General features: G+C 52.6%; 1 protein-coding gene across 4 annotated transcripts in view; it reads left to right on the top strand.

Annotated features, from left to right (window-relative positions):
- Positions 1-5,222: 5,222 nt before the first annotated feature.
- The window catches only part of LOC138840932 (calcium/calmodulin-dependent protein kinase kinase 2), a 37,364-nt gene continuing 33,579 nt past the window's right edge, over positions 5,223-9,007 (top strand). For all 4 annotated transcript variants that reach the window (XM_070041370.1, XM_070041371.1, XM_070041369.1 and 1 more), the window contains exon 1: positions 5,223-5,313. The gene's annotated coding sequence lies outside the window, so the exon portion shown is untranslated. The remainder of the gene's footprint in view (positions 5,314-9,007) is intronic.

Raw genomic sequence — 9,007 nt, 5'->3', positions numbered from 1 at the left:
CTGACACCAAAAAAAAAAAGAGGGTTTTTTTTTGTTTTGTTTTTTGTTTTGGTGGGGGAGCTTAATGGTTTTTGGACTGATGATAAGCATATTTCAACCATTTTCTAGATGCTGTCTTTTTTCTTCTATCCATTCTGCAAGGGTATGTTTTATAACTGTGTGAAGGCCGACTCATGAGGTGAGTCTAGGAATTCACCATAAGGAGGAGGCTCTTGAAGAAAGGGCAGGAAGCTCAGACTGGTGCAGATGCTCAAATGCATGCAGTGCCCTGCAGGTCAGCAGAGCCGGCACTCGCTGTTACAGAAGAGCGGCAGCTGGACCCAAACAAGCTGAAAATCACAACCAACCAACCAAGTTTTGCAGTTTCTGTGGTTGGCTCTTTCTCTATTAAATTTAAATTTCCCAATGAGAAATTCTTTCTAGCTCTCTGAGGTAGTGAAAAAAAACTTCGATCCACAAGGCTGTTTCCTGGCCAAAGACAGCTGTTCTGGAAATAGTGTGGAAATCGAGACACGTAAGTGGTATGTTGGTGTTCAGAGTCTTTGCTGAAATTTATTTGGAGATTTGTTTGTAGATGGTCAAAGTGAAGTAATACTATTGGCTATATAATGAATAATTCTTGCAAGAAGTAATTGCCAGTACCAGGTTTTTATTTATATATTTTTGTGCCAGCCTGGGGCTTGAACTAAGGGCCTGGGCACTGTTCCTGAGCTTTTTTGGCTCAATGTTAGTGCTTTACCACTTGGGCCACATGCTCCACTAGCTAATTGGAGACAAGAGTTTCACAAACAGCCCCAGCTGGCTTTGAACTGCAATCCTCAGATCCCAGCCTCTTGAGTATCTAAGATTAAAAGTGTGAGCCACCAGCACCCAGATTTTATAAACATGCTATCAAATGTGTTTTGTCATTTTTTTGTTTGATTTTTGAGACAGTTTTACTATATATGCCAAGGCTAGTCTGTAACTTTTTTGTTGTTTGGTTTCTCTTTTTTGTCGGTCGTGGGGCCTGAACTCTGGGCCTGGGCACTGTTCCTCAGCTCTTCAGCTCAAGAGTAGTGCTCTAGCACTTAAGCCACAGCGCCACTTCCGGCTTTTTTGCTTTTGTGGTGCTGAGGAACCAAACCCAGGGCCTCATGCATGCAAGGCAAGTGCTCTACCACTGAGCCAACTTCCCAGCCCTAATCTGTAACTCTTGATCCTCCTACCTCAGCCTCTGAGTGCTGGGATTACAGGCATGTGCTCCCAGGTGTGTGCAGGCCTAGCTGATGCTGCTTTTTTGTTGTTGTTAGTTTTTAACGTATTAGTTATAGGATGGGATAAACTCAAAAAATTTCTACTTCACCTCACCTTCCTCTGTCACTGTCTCATCCTGCTTCCCCCTTTAGAAAATTTCAGTAGATTTGAAGATGAATTATAGGTTTTATGTAGTAGATTTTAGGATGAATAGATGTTTATTAGGGGAAGGGGGCTCAGTCCTTGGCTCCCCGCCTTTCTCACGGAGGCCAGCTGGCAGCTCTGATGCCCCCATTTCCTCTCGGTGCAGTCCCACCCTTTTCTGAATCAACTAGGTCACATTTGCCCTTGGACCCCTGGAGCAGCAGCTCTGTGTCATGACAATGGTCACTGGGCAAACTTGGTGTGTTTGGTGGGCTCCCATGCTGGCGCTGTGCCTCAGCTTACTTTCTGGGTCTTGTGTCCCTTGTGGAGGCCTGGGCCTGTAGAAGCTTGGAGTCCTAGATGCTGTTCTTCGGTAGCAGAGAAGAATGCACTCATCTGTCACTCGTGCACTCGAAGCACGCTCCCTTCATTTGCCCTCCACTCCTCCTGCTTCCCCCCAGTCTATTTTACTTTCCTGTCATTCTTGGTGTATGTGTATATTAGTTGCACCAAGGGCTTTCAGCATGGTATTTTAGACATGTGCATATTGTATTTTAATCAGAATAACCCAGACCACACGCAGCAATGCTCTGATGGGTGCATGTTCACCCTGGCAAGGGCGCAGAAAGCAAAGCTAACTGGAGTGACCTGTGCCCTCTACTGTACTTAGGCTGGGCCAGATGGAAAGTGGGTATATCAGAGAGACCCCCATATTCACAACTATCTGCTGGGTGACAACTTTTTTTTTTCCTGTTGGAGCATTTTGTGGGAGAAAGGAGTAATTACATAATGGTGTAGTTGTGGGTGGCTTCGTGTAGGGGTGTAAAAATTGATCATCTGGTTTGGTGAGAAGGGGTCTGGTGAGAAGGGGAGTGAAGATTTTAAGTCTGTGTCAGAGGCCTTCACAATGTGCACTCAGAGAAAACCACTGTGTTCTGACCCCAGAGGCCTGGTGGGAACTCAGGTCTCCTGCCTGGCGATGGATAGGAATAACTACCATTTACAGGGCGCTCTGTTGTGAATTCTTTACATAAATTACCATATTCCATTTTCACTCGTCCTAAGAAGTAGGCCGTGGCAATACTTCCATTTAATAGAAGGTGAAGTATGCAGGCTGCCGAGCTGAGATCTAACCTACTTGATCTGTGACCCTCATCTGGCAGAGAGCTGCTTGCTTCCAGAGCTTTGGTGAACTTTTTTTGAACACCTAATATCAGTTGTCATTGAATCTCGTGTCTGAGTCACACTGCTAAGTATTTGTGTTGTCTCTAATGCTTAAATTCCCCATTGTACAGGTGAGGAAACCAAACCCTAAACCCTGGGGCTTGTCCCAGCCTCTCACTGGTTTGGACTAGAATGGGGATTTGGTCCCAGGATGACAGGCTCCGTAGCCTATGCTCTTCTCTCTCCTCACCAGGCTGTCATCCAACCCACCACATGCCTAGAATATTCCCACTCGTTCCAAGTGTTTAAAAAAATTTGTCTTGACATCTTGGTTGTTTTTGTTTGTTTTCTGGTTGGTCATGGGCTTGAACTCAGGGCATGGGTGCTGTCCCTGAGCTCTTTTGTTCAAGGCTAGAGCTCTACCACTTGGTGCCTCGGTACCACTTGCAGTTTTTTGGGAGTTAATTGGAGGTAAGTTTCATGGATTTTTTTTCTTTTTTTTTTTTTTTTTTGTCTCATGGATTTTCTGCCTGGGCTGGTTTCAGGGTTTTTTGTTTTTTGTTTTTTTTGGGGGGGGGTCCGGTCGTGGGGCCTGAACTCGGCCTGGGCGCTGTCCCTCAGCTCTTCAGCTCAAGGCTAGCGCTCTACCACTTTGAGCCACAGCGCCACTTCTGGCTTTTTTTCTTTTTGCTTTTGTGGTACTGGGGAATCGAACCAAGGGCCTCAGGTATGCAAGGCAAACACTCTACCACTGAGCCACCTTCCCAGCCCCTGGGCTGGTTTCAAACCTCTATCCTCAGATCTCAGCCTACTGAGTAGCTAGGATTACAGGCATGAACTACCTGCGCCCAGCATGCCTCCACTCTTATGGCAACCAATAAACTTACTAATGTCCCTGCCTGGTGGAGGGAAATTTCTCAAGGCCTTTTTGAAGTCTTGTGGTTCTGCTGAACAGGAAACAATTGGATGATCAAGTTCATGGGTGTTCCTAATCTCTGGTTCTGGATGTTCAAGGCTAGGGCGATAGAAACCTCCCATGAACAACAGGAATGGGACACAAAGTACATCAGGACAAAAGGACAAAGCTTTGGAAGAAGATCTGAAGCCCTGCTTGGGTGAGATCATGTTAAAATCTTGCATTTCAGCCCCTCCCTGTTCAAGTTTTCTTTAAAAATAAGATATGGTTGCTTTTTAAAGTTTATTTGCTTAGCAGTCTGAGTTGTCAGGACAACAAGATCTGTTTGCTTAGAAAAGGACTTTCTGGTGTTCTTGGAGGGGGACAATACCCAGAAAAGCAAAGCCATTTCTTTTATCTCTGAAGGTGAAAATGGTTTCCTGAGTGGGATGATTGCTATCAAGAGGGGCTGGATGTCAACGACAGGCAATTATGATGTTCTGTACTTTGTTCTAATTTGCTTTCATAAGAAAGGCACCCAAATTGCTGGGCTTTTTAGCCCTGTTCAAGTATATTAATAGCGCCATTGAACACTTATCTGCCAGGCAACGAGCTAATATCTTCACATACGTTATTGTACTGAGATTCCATGTCAACCTGTGAGCTAGCTGGCTGATGACACAACCTGGGAGACGTTAAGCCACTTGCCTCGGCTCGCAGAGCTGGTAACTCTTGGATGTGAGATTTAAAGTCACTAATTGTACAGGCACAATGCCGACCATGTACATTGTACTGGATGTGGTGTTTTCCTGGGCTCCTGGAATTTGTGGCTGGGAATTTAAGTGGGGTTGTCGTGAAGCACTTGCCCAGCAAGCTTGAGACCCTGGTTTGGTCCCCAGCACCACAAAACAAAGGAAAAACCCTGAGCGAGGAAGGAATATAGTTAAGTCGATGGTCCCACTGCCCACGCCTGAAATCCTAGCTATTCAGGAAGCTGAGATCTGAGGGCTGCCATTTGGAGCCAAAAGTCTGTGAGGAAGGAAAAAAGCCGGAAGTGGAGGTGTGGTTCAGATGGTAGAGCACCAGAAGCGTCTAAGCGGTCTTAGGAAAGCCCTGGGGTTTCAGTGAGTGGCAAGCAGCGGGTGCTGGGGACGGGCGGGGCGCGGGTGGGAAAGGACCGGCCCGGAGCGGGGTCCGCTGGTCAGCAGACGTGGATGCCCCGTGGGCGGTGTCCTGCGACGCCGGGCCGGGCAGGCCCGGCGGGCCGGGCAGGGAGGCCGGGCACCCGTTTCCCCGGGCTGGGGGAACTTCCCGGACTGGCCGCCGCCCGGCAGTGTCCGCGCGGGGCTAAACAAAGCGGGCGGCCGGAGGCGCCTGCAGCCCGGCGGCGGGCGCGGGCCGCGGCGGCGGGGGAGCCGGCAGGTGCGCGCCTAGGGCGGGCGGGCAGAGCTGCGGCGCCGCGCGGCCTTCGCGTCCCTCCCGCAGGTCTGGGCGGCCGCCACCTCCGGTCTCTCCGGAGGCCTCACTTCCCCTCTCCCCGCCTCCTCCCCTTCTCGGGTCGGCGCTACCGGATCTCGACTGGACCCGCCTCCCCCTCGTGCTCCCCCCTCCTCCTCGCCTCTTCCCCTCCATCCCCAAGCGCGCGGCCCAAACAGCGGGCGGGTGCGCGCGGCTCGCGCCGGTTCCCCCAGCCAATCAACGCACGACCGGAGGCGGCTCCTCCCGCCCTCGCCCGGATAGCCCCGCCCCCTCCCGCGTGGCCCCGCCCCGCGCGCCGCCAGCCCGCCCGCAGGGCCGCGGAGAGCCGCGCGCGGCCGCGGAGCCTGCGGAGCCGAGCCGGGGACCCCGAGCGCCGGAGGCGGCGGCGCCGAGCCCAGGTGAGCTGGCTGGAGCCGGGCCGGGGCGGGAGACGCCGCCGCCGCAGGGTCCACGCGCCCGGGTCCCCTGCCCTCGAGGGGCGGAGACCCCCGCCGGGACTGCAGACAAAGCCGCGGGGCTGCTCCACAGGGACCCCACGTGCGCCGCCCCGCGCCCCGCCACGTGGAGGGACGCGGCCCCGGCGCCCCTTCCCCCGCGGCCTCCGAGCGTCCGGAGCCCCGCTGGCCTCGGCTGGGCCGCGCCGGGCCCCGGGCTGGGACGGACCCGAGTTGGGTCCCGAGGTCGCCGGGGCCGCCTGCACCTCCGAGGCTGCCTAGGCCCAGCCCCGGCGTTGGGCAGGCGGGGAGCCCGGAGCCCGCGGGGTCCCAGGGGCCGCCCGCCGGCTCGGAGCATCCCCACCCCGCCGCCCGCGAGGCAAACTCAGGCCCTGGTGGCCGGGACACCGCGGGGCAGAGGTGGGGACGGCGAGGGACCTGTGCCGCGCCCCAGCCTGCGCCTGGCCACCCCACCGCAGCCCCTTCCCGGAGCCTGCATCTCGCTGGCAGGTTGGGTCCTTTTGACCTAAATTTACCTCGGGGCTGCAGCGCGCCGGGACTGCGGAGAAGCGAGCCTCCCCCCGGCGCCGCCCCGGGCGGCCTGGAGCTTTTCCTGGCTTCTCCCCCGCCACCCTCTGGCTGCCCAGTTTGGGTCGAGGAGCGGGGTGTGTTCACAGCTCTGCCTCCCCGGCTGCTGTCACTTGCAGCTGGAGAGGTGGCACCTCGCAGAGGGATGGAGCCTGGTGTGTGTGTGGGGGGGGCATCTCGGTGCCATGGGCAAGAGGGCAGGCCAGGCAGTGTCCACCTCCCCAGAGGCAACTTTTACCTTCCTCCACCCATGGCCCTGGAGTGGAAACTTCAGGTGCCCCAGGGCTGTGCTGCCATTCGCTCCTCCCTCCCTTCCCCGCCCCCAAGGAAAGAGTTCTGTGTCCCCAGAATCTCCTTTGTTCCTTGCAAGAGTCGGGGGCTGCAACTCTACCGAAACCACCCAGAGCCACCCAGTGTGTGCATGCTGCCAAGGAGCTTTAGGGCGAGTGCCAGTCGCCCTTCCCAGTTGGCTGCTGGTACGGTAAACCCTTCCTGGTGATGGAAACCCACAACTAATATGTGCTTCTGGCACCGTTGCTCTGGTTCTGGGGCTTGAACTCAAGGCCTGGGCACTGTCCCAGAGCTTTTGCACTCAAGGCTGGCACTCTGCCAATTGAGTCACAGTTCCACTTCCTGTCTTTTTGGTGATTATCAGAGATAAGTCTCATGGACTTTTCTCCTGGGCTACCTTTAAACCACACTCATCAGATATCAGCCTCCTGAGTAGCTAGGAATATAGGTGTGGAAAAAAAAATGGGGGAGGGCTGCGGCAATAATAACCATTGGGGAGTCCTACCTTGGATAATATTGTTAAAAAAATGTTTTTGGTGCTGAGGCTTGAACCTAGGGTCTTGTCTGTACTAAGGTCATACTCTACCACTGGGCCATATCCCCACCCCAAATAGTGAACATTGAGGTTTTTGCTATGCACTAGGTACTGTGCCATGTGTGGCGTGTATTATTTAATGCCTGCCAGAATCCTACACAGCATTGCAGAGATGGGATCAAGGCTCATAATAATAATTGTTTATTCTAGGGCCTTTGTGCTTCACCACCTGTGGTAGAGGAGAGACCAGTGCCACCCTCAGTCTCTCGAAGAGCCCAGACCTGTGCACACAAGTGCACACAGCAAACAAGGGCACAGATAGAAGCAGGCCCTGGGGTGGTGGCCCAGGGACTCTAGGCTTGTCTTTGCCCTTGAGTTCTTAGTGGGCTGATAGCCAACTATATTCACTAATAGCTATGCACTAGTTCCCAGCCCATCAGTGGGCGGTGTCACCCTCCAGGCGAGCATTTGGGGAAATGTGGGGGCGACTTTTTGGTTGGCAAAATGGGACTGAGCATTCATAGATTTTGGTGGAGAGGAATCGGGGCAGGGGGTGCCACATGTCCTCTAAGCGATGCTTCCAGGCACGAAGAACACCACAAGCAGGGTGTGCAGAGGGAGGGCGTGCGAGAAAGCCCTTCTGCCAGGTGTGAATCTGCAGGTTCCTGACACAGGTGTCATTGGTGCTGAGCCTTGAAGGATGACCTAAAAAGTGGAGATGGAATGATCTGGGGTAGGAGAGGACCTGGCAGCCACGCCACCTTCGTTGGGAAAAGGCTAGCTGGGTGGGGCAGACATTTGTTCATGCTGGTACTGGGGCTTGAACTCAGGTCAAGCTCTCACTGGCTTTTTGTTGTTGTTCACGGTTGGTGCTCTTTCACTTGAGCCACAGTGCTGTTTTTTGTTTTTGAGACAGTGTGTCTTGTGAGGTATCTCAGGTTTGGAGCTTACTGTGTGTCCAAGGCAGCCTGACCTTCTGTCCCTGAACCCATTGTACGGAAGGGGGAGGCTGAGGGGAACTAACACGTGAACCCATTTTCTCCTCTTGCCGTCCTGAAGTGGGGGCAGATGCTGCTTTGCCTTTTCCTTTGAGGCACAGCTCCTTGCTTGCTGGTTTTCTCGGAGGCTTTGAGGTGAGAGAAGGGAGGAGGGTCAGTGTTCTGCTTCCCCACCCTATGTCCAAGCCTCTTGTTAGAAATTTGAGGAAATTGCTTTCTCTTTTGAAATTGACCTTTTCTCTTTCAGGTTGCTTATTACTTTACTAACCTGTTCATAGACATTTAGAGGGTTGTATGTATGTGCACATGTGTGGTGTGTGTGACTGTGTTGCTGCTGGGGATGGAACCCAGGACTATTCCTTGGTTGTGTATGCTAGACAGACTACCACTGAACTTGTATCCCTGTTCCCTCCACCTCCTGCTTCTTCCCCCTTTGTGGGACTGAGGTTTGAACTCAAGCCTTGTTGGCTAGGCAAGTGCTCATATTGCTGAGCCACACCATCATCCCAAGTTTTTGCTGATTACTCTTGACATAAGGCCTTGCTTCTTGCCCAGGTGGGTGTGCTCTTCCTGTTAGGCATCTTATTGTACAGGTACTCACCATTGCATCTAGCTCTCAGTTGAGAAAGGAGTCTTGTGGTCTGGCCTTGAACTGAGACCCTCCCAATCTCAGTCTCCCAAGTAGCTAGGATTAAGGGCATGGCACCAGTGCTTGGCCCCAGCCCTTCTCTCCCCACCTCCATCTCTCTCATCTTTAATTGAGATAAAGTTTCTGTAAGTGTCATTTAGGACATTCACAGTGCTGTGCAACCATCACCTTTGTCCAGTTTTAGAACATTGTCATCACCACAAAAGCAAATCCTGTCCCTGTTAAGCAATCACTGCCTCTTCCCAGTGTTCCCCCTTCCAGCCCCTGGCAGACACTTACCTCTTTCTGTCTCTCCAGACTTGTTTACTAGGACATTTCTTGTAAATGTGATTGTTCCTGCCTGGCTTCTTTTATTCAGCACCATGTTCTCAAGGTTCAGCCACAGGATTCCTTTTTTGAGTGTATATGGCTGAATAATATTCCATCAGCAGAATGGAGTCCATTTGGTTTATCTGTATCTGTCCATCCACATTTCAGGTCCTGAGGGTATTTCTTTTTCTTTTTTTTTTTTTTAAGGGGGGATTTTTTGGAACAAAGTCTGGTTATGTAGCCCAGGTTGGCCTGGAACTCAAGGTCCTCATTCCTCTGCCTCCCACA

This window comes from Dipodomys merriami, unplaced genomic scaffold (genome assembly GCF_024711535.1).
Source record: "Dipodomys merriami isolate MVZ:Mamm:240054 unplaced genomic scaffold, mDipMer1.0.p SCAF_307, whole genome shotgun sequence".
Taxonomy (NCBI): domain Eukaryota; kingdom Metazoa; phylum Chordata; class Mammalia; order Rodentia; family Heteromyidae; genus Dipodomys; species Dipodomys merriami.
Note: the sequence above shows the minus strand (reverse complement) of the source record. Positions and strands in the feature narration are given on the sequence as shown.